The sequence below is a fragment of the Macaca fascicularis genome, chromosome 20 (genome assembly GCF_037993035.2).
Source record: "Macaca fascicularis isolate 582-1 chromosome 20, T2T-MFA8v1.1".
NCBI lineage: Eukaryota > Metazoa > Chordata > Mammalia > Primates > Cercopithecidae > Macaca > Macaca fascicularis.
In genome coordinates this window covers 42,229,481-42,246,989 of record NC_088394.1, presented here as the reverse complement: position 1 = coordinate 42,246,989, position 17,509 = coordinate 42,229,481, and the positions used below count along the sequence as shown (strand labels likewise).

The window sequence follows — 17,509 nt, the reverse complement described above, 5'->3', positions numbered from 1 at the left end:
ACACCACGCTCACACTGCATGCACACCACAGAACAAAGAATGGGTGAAAAAGGCACACACACACTATTTCAGTTTACACCAAACCAGAATCAAAACCAAAATCAGAGTATCTGGAAATCCAAGCCAGGTCAAAACCAAAACCAAAGTATCAAATAATTCAAGTAAAATCAAAAACAAAAACCAAAGTGCCAGTACAGGCGCGCCGTGGGTGATCAGGCCACGCTTCCACTCAAATGGAGTGGGCAAGTTCCAAAGACCAGTCTTACCAAGTTTCAGATGTCCAGACTTAAAATGCCAGTTCCTTCCTGGTGTTCAGCCACTGCATTGATCCTCCACTGGGTCCTGCTGTGCACTGCTCTGAAGAGGCGTTCCACCGGGGCAATTGCCTACACGGGAGCACTCTCACAATCTGTGTTGCTCAAGCTGGCTGGAGTCCCCCGCAGGGATGCTCCACAGGGCAGGCCTAAGCCGCCTAAGGGACTGCCTCGACCGTCTGTTAATCACCTCACTTCCCAGTCAGGGAACCAAGAAATGTAGCAGGATGAACTGCAAACAAAACTCCTCAGACACCGGATTAAAGAAGGAAGAGGTTTTTATTCAGCCGGGAGCATCAGCAGACTTACGTCTTAAGAGCCAAGTTCCCCGAAAAAGAAATTCCTAGCCCTTTTAAGGGCTTACAACTCTAAGGGGTCCGTGTGAAAAGGTCATGATAGATCAAGTAAGTGTGAGGAATGTGACTGGGGGCTACATACATCAGCTAACAGAACAAAAAGTTTTACAGTGCTTTCTCATACATTGTCTGGAATTTACAGATAACACCAGTAGTTTTGGTCAGGGGTTAATATTAATTATTATTATTATTATTTTAACCACCAGGGCCGGGTGATGGTGCCAAGGTCATCTAGCTGTTTATCTTACTTCTGTTTCTTTCCAACTTTTTGCTTGCTCCCTTTTCTCCTGTTTTATAAACTAGGGAAAAGGGGAGGTGGGGGAGAAGCTGGGAAGGACAACAGGAGAAGTGTTGGTCATTCTGATCTCAAACTCCTGACTTCAAATTATCTGCCTGCCTTGGCCTTTCAAAGTGCTGGGATTACAGGCATGAGCCACCACCTGGCCAATATATTATAACCAACACAGGAAACAGTCTGGTATCAGGAAAGCAACAAGGATTACACATATTATTTTATAAACCAGCAAACAAAAGTTTAAAATAATTCTGAAAATGAAGTTAGCTGTCTTGAGTCAAAGGAATAAAAAAAAAAAAGAGTCAGTTTTGACCACTTATAATCTCTGACCTTTGTGGAGCTGGTAAGAATCTGTGTTGTAGTGCAGTTGCATGCAATACAGTCAGGCAACTTTGTTTTTTTTCACTTGAGTTCACATTGCAAATTGACTGCTGTGAGAAAAAGATGGAGGCAAATTTTAGCAGCAACCACCATCTGACTGATTGACAGGGGTGATCTGAATTTTAACATTGGACTTCTCAGCACCACCAGTTATTGCTCCAGGACCCATTCACTTTTTTTATTTTTTTGAGATGGAGTCTCATTCTGTTGCCCAGGCTGGAGTGCAGTGGCTTGATCTCGGCTCACTGCAACCTCTGCCTCCCAGGTTCCTGCGATTCTCTGGCCTCAGCCTTCTGAATAGCTGGGACTAGAGGTGTGTGGCACCATGCCCAGCTAATTTTTATATTTTTTAGTAGAGATGGGGTTTCACCATATTGGCCAGGCTGGTCTCAAACCCTTAATGTTGTGATTTACCCACCTCAGCCTCCCAAAGTGCTTGGATTACTGGCGTGAGCCACCACGCCTGGCTGACCCATTTGCTTTTTAATCTCAGCTGCCATCATCATGAAAGATGGTTCTACATTTGTTGCATTCTTAGCACTGATTTCCAAAAATGGAATTCCAAGGGAATCAGCAAATTCCTTTGCTGTTTTCTAGTCTACTACTTTCTTTGTGGACAGATCACATTTGTTCCCTACCAACAATTTGTTGACATTTTCACTGGCATAATGATCTATTTCCTGTAGCCACTGTTGAACATTATTGAAGGACTCTTGGTCTTTCACATCATATGCAACTGTGATGCCATGGACTCCTCTGTAATAACTGGAGGTGATTGTTCAAAATATTTCCTGGAATGCTGTGTCCCATATTTGAAGGATGATTGTTTTCCTGTCCAGCTCTATAGTTCTTATTTTGAAAATCACACCAGTTGTGCTGATGTAGCTTTCTGTATACATGTCATCTGCAAACCTAAGGAGGCAAGACTTTCTAATCCCAGAGTCGCCAATCAGAAGTAACTTGAATAAATAATCACATTCGGGATTCATGCTGGACATGTCACTGCTGCTGCTGCCATCACTACTGCCACCCTTGCTGCTGCAGCCACTGCCTTGAATCTCCGTGCCACAGGTAATCAAAGGAAAGGAATGAGATAAGCTATTCTCAGATAGCAAACATCCTCCCCCACTCCATATCCTAGAACATCCCCTAGAACTGCTCCTTTAGATTAGTAAAATCCATGAGCTTATAGACATACACATGTATTTCGCTGGAGAGCTGGTTGTTGAACATTTACTACCACACTACTGCTCAGAGTCTCTCATTCTGTCTCCATAATGGATCACCTGCTATGCTTTAAAGACCTGTTTGCTTGCCTGTATCCCACTCAGGGCTGTTGCTCTCTGTGGGGAGGGTCATCTGTAGCTCATCTTGTTCACCTATGGAACCCCAATCACTAGCATAGGGACCAGTGCTCAGGAATTATTCAGTGAATCCCCGTTTAATGGATATGCTAATGCAAAAATCTTCCAGGTCCAATGGGAAGGCCCGAGTTCCTGCCCTCTGTCAGTCCGTGAAGCAGAGGTGGCCACTGAACCACGGGGTCCCGTGTGACTTCTCCTAGGGTGGGCAGACAGTACAGTCTTTTTCTTATCCGTACTCCTCTCTTCAGATCCAGGGAATGCCTCAGTGCTGAATGGGGCCCCCTGGCTGTGCTGTCTCACCTGCAACCTGAGGGTTGTGAGCCACCAGGAGTGTGAGAATTTAGGATGCTGAGTACACACAGGGAGTAAAGGTAGATAGGTGGGGATGGGATACAGCCAGGCACAGGGTCAGGCTGCAAGCCTCTTGAGGGCAGGGGGCAGATCTCATTACTATCCTTTCCCCAGCACCTGTCTTGACCATGGCCAACACAGCCCTGCAAGACCAGACCCCCATCCTGATCTGCTCACCTCTTCTGATCTCATCTCCTCCCCCTCCCACCCTTCACTGCTCCAGTTCTCCTGACTCACTGCTGTTCCTGCAGCAGCTCATGCATCCTCCCCTCAGGGTTTTTGCACCACCATTCCCTGTACCTAGGTCCCTCTTCTCTAGAAATTGACATGGCCTGCTATTGAAGTCAGGTCTGTGTCCAAATCCCACCTGCTCAGAGAGGCTGTCACTATCCAGCCTGCCCTGCCTTCCTTATCCTGCTTAACTTTTCCTCATAGCACTTTTTGCCTTCTGGGGGATCAGGCATTTGTTTATTTTCTGTCTCTTCCCATGAAATTGTAAATTCCATTAGAGCAGGATTCTTTCTGTTCTTTTCCTTGCTCTGTCTCCACGATCTGGAACAATTTTGGTGGATGTACTGTCATTGCTTAATGAGTGTCTGCTGACTCACACAGCCTAAGAGTAAGAAGGACGTGTTGTCAGATAAACTCAGTACCATATACAGCTCTCCGGTCTCTGAAATCTAATCTGGTCCCAGTCCGTGTTGTTCCCTGGTTGGTAATCTGAAATCCTATATAGCTTTTCTTACTTCTCTAGAGTTAGCTCCCCAGCCCATTGGAAAGTGTCACCTCTTCTCCAGAGGAGCCTGAAACTCCATAACCATGGCCAGACAGCACACCCAAGTGACACCACCAGGCAAGCCAGCAATCCAGAGCAGCCCCTGAGGCTAGGGATAGACATTGGATGACCACACTCAGCCTGGAGAGGTATTCTATCTGACCTGCAGATGTCTTTATTAGGTTGGTGCAAAAGGAATTGTTGTTTTTGCTATTACAAGTAATTGGCAACCAGGATCGATGGCTCACGCCCTTAATCCCAGCATTTTGGGAGGCGGAGGTGTGTGGATCACCTGAGGTCGGGAGTTCCAGACCAACCTGGGCAACATGGTAAAACGCCATCTCTACTAAAAATACAAAACTTAGCTGCACATGGTGGCACAGGTCTGTAATCGCAGCTACTCGGGAGGCTGAGGCAGGAGAATTGCTTGAACCTGGTAGGTGGAGGTTGCAGTGAGCCGAGATCATGCCACTGAACTCTAGCCTGGGTGACAGAGCGAGACTCCATCTCAAACAAAACAAAACAAAAAAAGTAATTGCCAAAAGACGCAATTACTTTTGTACCAACCTAATATTTTAAAAAGTAAACCAACATTCAGAAATCAAGATACTTCACAGAAAAGTCCAGAAGATCTGGCAACCATGGGCCTGCCTCCTAGCATGGTACAATCCCTGAGCTGAGAACTGGCCCTGTTGTACCTGGGGCTCTCTAACTTGCTGTGGTCCTCACAGTCTTGAAATATTTGCTTTGGTGGTGCTGGAAATAAAGCACACACGGTTCTTCATTCTATCTGTGGGGCTTGAGCAAGGTTCTGAATTTCTCTGTACCATTTCCTCTATACAATGGAGTCACCAGTGTCCCACATATGACACATAGTACACAAGTATGCACAATTATTATTTATCAACTAAAAAAGAAAGTGCAATGGAAAAACTGCTGGAAATGGGTCCCAACTAATAAAAAAAAATGATAATTTCCCAAGTCTTGTCCTGGTGATCTAGGGAAAGACTTTGAAAGTAATTTTAATTTTACCTTGAGAGAGAGTAAGAATTTATAGGAAACAGAAATACACCCTGGAAGATTATTTCTTTCAGCCAAGTGAATCTCATCTGTTGGGGAATGTTGAGGGGGTGATTAGATGTCAATGGTGGTGTATGGAAAAGATTTGAGGGAAGCAACAGCATCCCAGGATCTGATTGAAGAAGAGCCCGCCAGGTCTTCATCCATCCTCAGAAATGAGTTTAGTGAGAGCCCTAGTGTGGCCCTACAGACTTCTCTGCTGCTGAACTGCACATTCTTTTTTTTGCACATGGGAGAATCATGTGTTGTAAACTCATGTAACACTATTCTGCTTAGAGCATTTGCATCTCTGTGCCCTAGAATCCAGATGAAGCCTCACCTGTTAAAGTCTTGCTTTTTTATGTTTCAGAGTGTAATATTTCAAACAAAATTAGGTAAGAACTCTAACATTTTCTTAATTTTACAAGGGGAGCAGAGCTGTCCTCAGATCAGTATATTCCTGGCAGACCACATCAAGCAGCTCTGGAACCTGACTGCCATTTTGGGGGCCACTGCAGGACGGCTGTGTGCTCAGGGCCAATGGCCATTCCGAGTTCCCAGAAACTGACGTGCGAAACTGTATCAGGTTGGATGTACCACCTGGTGGACAGGGCTGCAAAAGAAACCAGCTGGTGAGTCACTTATACCACTTACCATCCTGAGGGCTCCTTTCAGTCAGGGCTATGGAAGTGAGTCTCATATTGTGAGTTCAGGAAAACCCAAAGTTGTTTGTTTTCTATAAGCTTTTTCTCAGGAAACCATTTATGGACTCTTTTACTGACTATTTGCAGTGTATTCCTCATGTCCAGTAATGGAGATATCAGCTATCTCCAAAATGTGTTACAAACACAGGATTCATAAGGTTCCATTGACCAAAGATGTACTTAATTACTGTAACATTGGGCCTTCAGGATAAATGTTAGACTTAAATTGTTTCTTATAAAATCCTGGCGTTTGCTAAATTCTAGTGTTTTGAACATAAAAGTCATGGAACTGTTTTATTTAACAGTAAAAAATTATTTATATTTTATAATAGTGTTTTCATTATTTTATTTATTTATTTTGAGACTGAATCTCACTCTTTTGCCCAGGCTGGAGTGCAGTGGCATGATCTCAGCTCACTGCAACCTCTACCTCCCCGGGTTCAAGCAATTCAAGTCAGGCTGGCCTCAAACTCTTGACCTTGTGATCTGCCTACCTCGGCCTCCCAAAGTGGTAGGATTACAGGCATGAGTCATGGCACCAAGGCTTTTCATTATTTTTTCTTTTTCTTTTTTAAAATAGGTACTAAATTTCTACAAACTAACAATATGATACATTTACCTTAAAATACTACCAGAATAATTGAAGTTGATAGTTGAAAATGAAAGATAAGAAAATAAGAATTGCAGAAGCCTTGTGACTGATATTTATCATTAATGTTATCATATAATTATTGATAACTTCATTAAAACTTTTAATTTCCATAATACATTTTAACTAAAGAATTTAATACTTTTTATGAAAAGCTTTATACACTCCATATTAATTATGTTTTACAATGAAAATAAGTAAAACACCTTCTCACATGTTTTATCAATGCATTTTGGAGTACAGCATTGAATGTGGGTGTTGAAATTGGTTATAAATGAAGGTGTATCTTTACAACTGTCTGTAGGCTACTCTAAAAGTACCTGACACTATAGACAGACGTGCCATTAATATACTTTAATATTTATTCTCCTAGTCATATTTGATAAGGGATATTTTTAAATCCATGATGAAATTATTACAGGTTTCTAACAATCTGTGACTCAGAGAGCTTTAATAAAGTACTAATATTTACTTCACATTTCTCACCTAACAAAACTAACCAGATGCTGTTAATATCTTTTACAAACTTCAATTTTTCTTTGTTTTAACTAATCACAATGAACATTATCATTTTATACCTATACCTTTGCCTCCTCCTCTTCTTTCTTTCTTTCTTTTTTTTTTTTTTTAAATCATGATGGAGTTTCTCTCTTCTTGCCCAGGCTGGAGTGCAATGGCACGATCTCGGCTCACTGCAACCTCCACCTTCCTGCTTCAAGAGTTCTCCTGCCCCAGTCTCCCGAATTGCTGGAATTGGAGTTGCCCACCTCCATGCCTGGCTAATTTTTTGCATTTTTAGTAGAGACAGCGTTTCACTATGTTGGCCAGGCTGGTCTCGAACTCCCGACTTTGTGATCCACCCACCTCGGTCTCCCAAAGTGCTGGGATTACAGGCATGAGCCACTGTGCTCACCTTCTCTTCTTTCTTTAATCTTCATTGAGGTGCACTTTAAATAGGTTTGGTCTTCAGAGCCTCTCACTTGGGTTTCTTAAAGTCAATAGTACACACTATTTTTTGGCATATTTACTTTTGAAGGTCTCTATTGGGATATAATTTATATAATATAAAAATCACAGGTTATAAATGTACAATTCCAGGTTTTTAAAGTAGACTTACAGAGTACCATAGTCACAATCTAATTTTGAAATATTTCTCACACTCTGGAAAAGAATTTCCTACCTGTATTTACCCCTCTTTATTATCTTTGCCCTAGAAAATTATTAATCTGTCTTCTGTCTTCATATATGGTATTTTTATTGAAATTTGTTTTATGTAAAATTATAAATTATCTGGTCTTTTGGGTCTGGTTTCTTTCACTTACATTGACGGTTTTGAGGCTGTATCCTATTTCAGCAGGTATCATTACTTCATTTCCTTTGGTTGACAAATGGGATTCTATTGCATGAACATACCACCTATTGTTTTTTATTATATTGTTTGATGACTATTTGGGTTGTACTGTCTTTAGGCTATTAGAAATACTGCTGATATGATCATTTGTGTATGATTTTTTGTGTAACAATAGGTTTTTATTTTTATTTTTTTTGAGTAGTTATGAGTGAGTGGAATTTCTGGGTCATACGATGATTCTATTTATGATATTTTGAAAATTTGTCAAATTGTTTTAAAAAGTGGCTGGTTTTTACACTCTCACATACAATTTATGAGTTTTCCATATTCTTTATGTCTTAGACAATCCTTGTTATTGTCTTTTTGTCATAGCTATTCTAATAAGTGTTAATTATCTCATTGAGGTTTTGATTTGCATTTTCCTAATAATTAAAAATATTTTCACATTTTTTTTTTCCAAGAGCACAAATACACGTTTATTTACTGATTTTTCATTAGTTTAAATCCTTGAGGGGTACAGCATCACTCGGATTCTGTGTCCAATGGCCTTAGCAGGAAGATTGCTTCGGAATTTGGCAGGAACCATGCCACTGTTTCCATGGGCCCGAATTACCTTTCCCCAGATGACTCTGGTTTTATTTGGTTTGCCGCCTGGAGTCACTGTGTCGTCCTTTGCTTTGTATACATAAGCGCATCTCTTGCCCAAATAGAATTCTGTTTCATCTCGGACATAAACACCTTGAATTTTAAGAAGAGTTGTGTGCTCCCTGTGGTTCCGGAGACCCCGCTTATAGCCGGCAAAAATGACCTTGGACCACAGCCTTCCAGACATAGTTCCTTTTAGAAGTCCCGTTCCCAGCAGGCCTCCACAGGAGCCAAGATGGCGGGAAGAGCATTTTCACATATTTTTATGTTGATTGACAATTTGTATATATTCTTTGTAGAAATTTTTTGTTCAAGTTCTTTGCATAATTTTCAAATATATCAATTGTCCCATTTATTATTGACTTTGTAAGATGTCTCTACATATTCTGGGTAGTAGTCTAAATCAGATATATAATTTCAAAAATTTTCTCTCAGTGACTTTTCTCTTTATTTTTTATGGTGTTGTCTGAGGAATGAAAGCTTTTAACTTTGAGAAAATACAATTCATCGTTTTTCCTTTTCTTGATGGTGCTTTTGGTACAAAACATAAAAATCATTATGTAATCTGGAATTTACTCCAGTCTTTTTCTGAGAATTATATAGTTTTGGCTTATACATTTAGGTATATGGTCAATTTTAGGTATGTTTTTGTGATTTTAGGGATCCAAGTTTCTTTTTTTTGCCTGTGAATACCTAATTTTCCCAACAATATTTGTTGAAAAGACTGTTCTGTCCTCATGGAAATTTCTAGACATCTTTATCAAAATCTATTTACCATAAATATAAGATCATATTTCCACATTTTAAAATCAAGTTCATTGAATTACATGAATATATCTTTATGCTACTAGCAAATTTTCTTGAATACTGTAACTTTGTAGTGAGAATTGTTATTGAAAAGTGTGAAACAGGCTGGGTGCAGTAGCTCACACCTGTAATCTCAGCAATTTGGGAGGCTGAGGTGGGCAGATCACCTGAGGTGAGGAGTTTGAGACCAGCCTGACCAACATGGAGAAACCTCATCTCTACTAAAAATACAAAATTAGCCAGGCGTGGTGGCGCATGCCTGCAATCCCATCTGCTCAGGAGGCTGAGGCAGGAAAACTGCTTGAATCCAGGAGGCAGAGGTTGCAGTGAGTCAGGTTCACGCCACTGCACTCCAACCTGGGTGACAAGCACAAAACTCCGTCTCAAGAAAAACTAAACTAAAATGAAAAAAACAACAACAACCAAAAAGAAAAGTGTGAGCCATCAAATTTTAGGTTTTTTCAATATTGTTCTGGTATTCAGTTTCCTTTGCATTTTCATATAACATTTAAGGTGAGATGGTCGACTTTTATAAAACTACAGTTCAGAATTTCAAAGAATTGCATAAATTTCTAGGTCAATTTGAGAAGTAATGTGAAATTACTAATATTACATATTTGAACATTGGATGTTGTTTTACTTTCAGTTTTATTGGCTTGTTTTATTATTTTAATTTTTTTATGACTTTTTTTCCAGTATAAAAGATTTGCACTTTTTTGTTAAGTTTATTCCTGTTATCTTCTGATGACATAATGAGTGGAATTTAAAACTTTTTAGATTACATATAACTGGTATGTAAAAGTGTGATTTAATTTTGTATCTTAATCTTGTATCTTTTGATCTCACTGAACTCATTCTACTGGATTTTAGTTAAGTGTGATTTAATTTTGTATCTTAATCTTGTATCTTTTGATCTCACTGAACTCATTCTACTGGATTTTAGTTAAGTGTGATTTAATTTTGTATCTTAATCTTGTATCTTTTGATTTCACTGAACTCGTTCTACTGGATTTTAGTTAATTTCTTACAGCTTTTTATATAGAAGCTTATGAAACTTGCAATAAAAATGAGTTCAGGGTAATACTATCAGCTTGAGTTGAATAAAGTGGTCAAAGTGGACATTCTTGTCTCATTTGCAGTTATAGATAAACATCCAGTCTTTCCACATATATATATATATGTGTGTATATATATATATTTGTGTATATATATATAATTATGAGATGAAGTTTCACTCTTGTTGCCCAGGATGGAGTGTAATGGCGCGATCCCGGCTCACTGCAACCTCCACCTGCTGGATTTAAGCAATTCTCCTGCCTCAGCCTCCTGAGTATGGGGATTACAGGCGTGCACCACAATGCCTGGCTAATTTTTGTATTACTAATAGAGAAAGGGTTTCATCATGTTGGTCAGGCTGGCCTCGAAGTCCTGACCTCAGGTGATCCACCCGCCTTGGCCTCCCAAAGTGCTGGGATTACACGCCTGAGCTATCACGAAGGCCAGTCGTTCAATATTAAGTAAAACATTAGCTGGAGATTTCTCTATAAGTGCTCCTTAGCAGTTCTGGATAGTTTCTTAGTTGTTAAGGGTTTTATAATGAATGAGTGTTGTATTCATTACAGGCTTTCCCATGTCTATTGAAAGACTGTTTTGTTTTCTTTATTCTATTAATATTGTGTATTGTATTGATTTATTTTTGAATGTTAAGTAAACATGGCATTTGTGAAATAGTTTCTTTGGTTGTAGTATGTAATTATTGTTATATATTGCTGGATTCAATTTGCTAGTTCTTTTTGAGTATTCATCAGGGATAATTATCCAGATAATTCTTTACATATGATGCCTTATTCTGATTTTGGTATAATAATACTGGCCCCGCCAGGTGCAGTGCCTCATGCCTGTAATCCCAGCACTTTAGGAGGTTGAGGCAGGTGGATCACCTGAGGTCAGGAGTTTGAGACCAGCCTGACCAACATGGAGAAACCCTGTCTCTACTAAAAATACAAAATTAGCTGGGCATGGTGGCACATGCCTGTAATCCCAGCTATTCTGGAGGCTGAGGCAGGAGAATCGCTCAGGCAGGAGACTTGGGAGGCAGAGGTTGCAGTGAGCTGAGATTGTGCCATTGCACTCCAGCCTGGGCAGCAAGAGCAAAACTCTGTCTCAAATACAACAACAACAACAATAATAATACTTGCCTTAATCAAGTTATTAGAAAACTGCCCTTTTTCTCTACTTTTTTTTTTTTTTTTTTTTGAGACGGAGTCTCACTCTGTCGCCCAGGCTGGAGTGCAGTGGCCGGATCTCAGCTCACTGCAAGCTCCGCCTCCCGGGTTCACGCCATTCTCCTGCCTCAGCCTCCCGAGTAGCTGGGACTACAGGCGCCCGCCACCTCGCCCGGCTAGTTTTTTGTACTTTTTAGTAGAGACGGGGTTTCACCGTGTTAGCCAGGATGGTCTCGATCTCCCGACCTCGTGATCCGCCCGTCTCGGCCTCCCAAAGTGCTGGGATTACAGGCTTGAGCCACCGCGCCCGGCCTCTACTTTTTTTTTTAAACAAAATTGTTTTTTGTGGTTTTTTTTTTTTTTTTTGAGACATAATCTTGCTCTGTTACCTAGGCTATAATGCACTGGTGTGATCTCGGCTCACTGCAACCTCCAACCCCCAGGTTCAAGCAATTCTCTCTTCTCAGCCTCTTGAGTACCTGGAATTAAAGGCATGCCTTACCATGCCTAGCTAATTTTTGTATTTTTAGTAGAGATGGGTTTTCACCATGTTGGCCAGGCTAGTCTCGAACCTGTGCCCTCAAGTGATCTGCCCATTTCAACCTACCAAATTGCTGAGATTACAGGCATGGGTCACTGCCTGGCATTATTTACTTCTTTTCTATATTTGAGGAGGGCTTGTGAAAAATTGGTATTAATTTTCCATTAAGTGTTTGGTAGAATTTACCATTAAGCATTTTGACTATCAGTGTTTGCTTGTTCTTTTATAGAAAGATCTTTAAAGTTAATGTCGTGGGCCGGGTGCAGTGGCTCACACATGTAATCCTAGCACTTTGCAAGGCTGAGGTGGGTGGATCACCTGAGTTTGGGAGTTCAAGACAAGGCTGACCAACATGGAGAAATCCTATCTCTACTAAAAGTACAAAATTAGCCGGGTATGGTGGTGCATGCCTGTAATCCCAGCTACATGGGAGGCTGAGGCAGGAGAATCACTTGAACCCGTAAGGCAGAGGTTGCAGTGAGATGAGATCACACCTTTACGCTCCAGCCTGGACAACAAGAGTGAAACTCCCTCTCAAAATAATAATAATAATAATAATAATAATAATAATAATAATACTATTGTGTTATAGGTCTACTCATATATTCTATTTTTCTTGAGTTTCCTTTGTTAATTTGAGCCTATCAAGGTATTTATTTTTAATTTGTAATAGTCTATGTTTCTAGATTTTCTAGGCAGTTGGCATGAAAGATTCAGAAAGATGAATGCAGGAAAATAAGGCTTTGGGAAAATCAATAAATTATCCAAAGCTTCCCGAGTTGTAGAATTGAGAAAATGACTATAACTGCTGGACTTATCACTTGCATTTATTGCCTGAGTCAGAAAAGCTACTTCTCTAAAAGAAAACAGTGAAGCATGCCACTTGAGATTAAATTTTATTAAGATGGCATATTAGCCTGTTTCATCTTTTTCATAAATGTTTAGATATAATGGATAACAAATTTGAATAAGAACAAATACAAAATAATTTACCAAATGAAAAATGATATGAACAAGTAGAAATTTAATGAATCAGAAATGTTAGTACTTAGTAGCCTCTACAAAGTATTAAGGATTATTCTAAGTCATTCACAAACGAAAACAATACATAAGGGTTCAATATGTATAAAACAAATACATAAAAAAGATAGACACCTTTACAATATTAGGTGACATTAAAACCATAATTCAAATGTTTTGGTATACAGTAACTAAATGAACATACAAATGTTAGATAACATTATGAGATACCTTGACTAATTAGGCATAGATAAAAATGGTTAGAATTCTTTATCAGTAAACAGAAGATACACATATTCCAGTATCAGAGGGGAAATAATAAATGCTGAGATTTTAGTCCTAACAATGTCATAGACTTTATGAGTAGAAATTTAACAGGTTATATTTTGTAGGCAACTGAAATGACACTAGAAATTATGAATTGTGTCCGGGTGTGGTGGCTCACATCTGTAATCCCAGCACTTTGGGAGGCTGAGGCAGGTGGATCACAAGGTCAGGTATTTGAGACTAGCCTGACCAACATGGTGAAACCCTGTCTCTACTAAAAACACAAGAAATTAGCCAGGTGTGGTGGTGTGTGCCTGTAATCCCAGCTACTTGGGAGGCTGAGGCAGGAGAATCGCTTGAACCCAGGAGGCGGAGGATGCAGTGAGCAGAGATGGTGTCATTGCACTTCAGCCTGGGCAACAGAACAAGACTCTGTTTCAAGAAAAAAAAAAAATAAATTTTGAATTGTAAGCAACGAGTCATACCTAGCCACATACAAATTCTATTTGTCTTTTAAAATTAATTTAGAAAATAAATAGAAATTGCAAGCAAATTATTTTTATAAAGCCAGGCTCTGAAGTCAACATGGCAAATAAAAAAAAAAGTCAAGAATATGCTACAAGGGCATCATGGTTACTGGAGTGAAAAGAGCTGAATTCATGTGAATAATTCTATCATGTTAACTTAATGTTATTAAAACACAGTAAATTTTGGTTGTATCCAGTTTAATTTAGTTCACTGCAGTGAGCTATATTTTCAGAAATGTGTGTAAAGCATAAGATAAATTTTTAAGTATCAAATAAATTACCCTTTACAAATTACTATTACCACATGGTGTATTTGAAAGAGATGCATATTCTGAGTGAAGAAGCTTGAGATATCTCATAAGTTTCTGTTATATGCTATAATGTTTTTGTAAAATATTTTACTCATATGTACACTGTGGATATTTGTAACTTTAGAAAAAATGCTATCTATTCTTAAATCTTTTAATGTAGACAATTAAAAATTCTCAAGTAATTACAACAACAGTTAAAGTGCAAGACAGAGTTAAAGGAAAATATAACAAATTTCACAGGAATAGAAGTCAGTCAAGAGAACAACCTAGAGGAGTAGACTTAAGAAGCTTGTGCTTAATTCAGGTAGTGATTGATCACAAGGATGTCAAATCTACATGGTTGTCCATCTTGCTCCCAGGGAAAATGGAATAAACACAAAAATAACAAGACACAAAAATCCAAAATGTGGTATTTTCCAATAGTGAGAACCAAATTAAAAACAGTGGTGGACACAAACAAGAAGGAAGTGTGTGAAGAAAAATATACAACGGCTTTTCATATTGAAATTATGTTTAAAATGTTTACATAAAAACAGTACGAAACAGTTTGGCTCACTGCAAGCTCCGCCTCCCAGGTTCACACCATTCTCCTGCTTCAGCCTCCCAAGTAGCTGGGACTACAGGCACCTGCCACCACGTCCAGCTAGTTTTTTGTATTTTCAGTAGAGACAGTGTTCACCATGTTAGCCAGGATGATCTCAATCGCCTGACCTTGTGATCCACCTGCCTTAGCTTCCCAAAGTGCTGTGATTACAGGCATGAGTCCCTGTACTCAGCCACTTAATATCATTTTTGTGAAAAGAACAAGAAGCTGTGTAATTTAAGGCCAAGTATGGTGGCTCACGCCTGTAATTCCAGCACTTTGGAAGGCTGAGGAAAGTGAATCGCTTGAGTTCAGGAGTATGAGAATGGCCTGGGCTACATTGAGAACCCCATCTCAACAAATAATGCAAAAATTAGCCAGGCATGGTGGTATGCACCTGTAGTTCAAGCAACTAGGGAAGGTGAAGTGGGAGGATCCCTTGAGCCTTGGAGGTGGAGGTTATAGTGAGCCAGTATCACGCCACTGCACTCCAGCCTGGGTAACAGAGTGAGACTGTCTCAAAAAAAAAAAAAAAAAAAAAAAGTTAAAAGCATATTTGAACAACTCTCAAAATGTATATCAAGCTAATTCACAGTGTGTGAGTTTACCACTAAATTAAACTGAAATGATAAGAAAACTAATGAACTGGAGTATTGAGCGCAATGAATACAGCCAACTACTGTAAAAGGAGAAAAGATTTTATAAAATATAAACATAGTTTTAACTAGATGAAAAGTATAAGAAGGAGTAAATTGTGCCTATTTCTTAACCACAATAAAATGAATAAAAGAAAGTAACAATATAAATGGCAATTCACAAATTTCTATGTTAAAACCAGACATAAACCCTTGAATTCCTAAGTGCAGTGTTTCAAAAAGAGATAAAAAATACTTAATAGAAATAATGTTCAAACTTCCTAAGGGCAAGAGAAAGAAAAAATCTGAAAGTGAGAGAGAGATATAACCTACCAAAGTGAAATCAAAATACCCACAGCCTATAGAGTCAGGAAGCAGCAAAATAAACGTGAAAAGTGCTGAGAGAATTTGCTACTGTGAATAGCAATTGCAATAAACATGTCAGTGAATTTTTTTTTGGTAGAATAATTTATTTTTCTTTGAATATATACCCAGTAATGAGACCACTGGGTCAAATAGTAGTTCTGTTTTAAGTTCTTTGGGACATCTTCAAGCTGCTTTCAATAGTGGCTGAATTAATTTACAGTCTCATCAATAGTATGAAATAGAAATTCCATTTCTCCACAACCTCACCAGCATCTGTTATTTTTGGCATTTTAATAATAGACCTTCTGACTGTGCTAGAATAGTATCTCATTGTTTCTACTGTCTTTAATTGTAGTTCTTTATGCTATCTCTAACCTACTCCGATCTATCACCAGCCATCATTATTACTATGACCTTGTTGTTTAATCCAGTCAGTATTCGTAGGTCTTGATTTGTTTGTCCTCTTGGAAACTTTCCACTCCTTTATAACTTCTTTGTGCAATGTACACACAATAAAACTGTCCACCGAGAATCTTCTGCCCAAAAAAATATCTTTTAGAAATAAAGGTGAAATAAAGACATTTCAGATAAATAAAAACTGATGCAATTTTTTTGCTAGCAGAAAGACAGTATATCGAAAACACTAAAAGCAGTTCTTAAACTGGGTGTGGTGGTTCACGCCTGTCATCTTCATGCTTACAGACCCAACGTACTGCCCTGAACATTGCACCCGGAATTCCCACAACACACCCCCTGCAATACCCCACGATTACCTTCCATGCCTCGGCCCAGTTCCCCACTCCCAGATCCGCGTCGGCTTGATCAGAACCCTTGAGACCCCTTCCCCCAACGTCCCAAGACCCCATGCAGGAGGTGAGGCATCCCGATTTAAGGGGAAGGAGGAAGCTGCCCAGGGGGCGGGCACAAGTGCCTCCTGGGGAGGGATTTGGAGGTGGAAATGGAGCACAGTTGGAGAGCCCAGAAGGTGCTGGGATGACCGCATCGGCACCCTTAGTCGTTTGAGAGTTTGGGCAGGACTGGCTGCACCCCCAGCCGGGGCTGTTCACTCCACAAAGGGCCTGTGGAGGCCCCAAAGAAGGCTAGGTGCTCTCTGGCTGGAAAGGAGGAAATTCGAGAAGACTTCCTGAAAGAGGCTGCAATCCCAGGGAGACTGGAGCTGCAGAGAAGTGGTTGAAAAGTGCCCCACACAGGGGGCACGTCTTGAACAAAGGTATGACTGGGAGAATGTCCTGGGGAAAGAAAAGGTGCCCCAGAGCTCCTCTCCTGTTCCCTCTGTATGTGGTGCCTTCTGGCTGCCCATGGGAGCCTTCCAAGGTGGCCCAGTGCTTCCCACTGAAGACAGGGCACCCGGGGCCCCAAGAGGGGAGCCATAGTCTCAGTCACACAGTAGAGCTGGAAGGCTCGAGGCTCCCTCCTGATAGCCTGGGCAGGAGCCGCAACGTCCTAGGTCAGTGTCAGGGGCTGGGGCTGGGGCTCCAGCAGGAGTGTCCGAGGAAGTGTGAATCAGCCAGTCAGACCAGTGTTCCGCTGTCCACCTGGGAGCCCAGACCCTGGAGCGGCATTTAGGCTCCCGGGAGGCGGAAGGAGTGCCTTCCCAAAGTGCCCCCTACCCCCGCCTATTCCTTCAGCCAGTACCCGGGTCCCCTGGGTCATGGCTCTGCCTCTTCCAACCCAGACTACCTAGGGTCGCTGACAAGCAGCAGCACCGGCGGTCCTGCAGGCGCAGGCGCACCCTGGGGTGGTCGTTCACGCTGCCTAGTAGTAGAAGGGATCCTCCTGGGGCGCAGCTGGGTGCGCAGGTCGCTGAGCGTGTCCAGCGGCAGTCCGGTCAGAGGCAGCTGGGCCTCATCGGCTAGGTTCTCCTTGATGTGGGAGCGTTTCCAGCGCGCCAGCCTCCTCCGTAGCACCCCTGACGGTGCCCACCCGGCTCTGGCTCTGGTACCGGCCCTTCGTACCCACAGC

At 40.8% G+C, this 17,509-nt stretch overlaps 1 non-coding gene and 1 pseudogene across 1 annotated transcript; both read right to left on the bottom strand.

Annotated features, from left to right (window-relative positions):
• Positions 1–1,422: 1,422 nt before the first annotated feature.
• Positions 1,423–2,344, bottom strand: LOC102128688 (ras-related protein Rab-1A-like; annotated as a pseudogene).
• Positions 2,345–8,045: 5,701 nt separating this feature from the next.
• LOC102129061 (large ribosomal subunit protein eL33) lies at positions 8,046–8,493 on the bottom strand. The gene has a single exon (XR_006694742.2). It is a non-coding gene; the product is annotated as a large ribosomal subunit protein eL33 (transcript).
• Between the last annotated feature and the right edge of the window lie 9,016 nt (positions 8,494–17,509).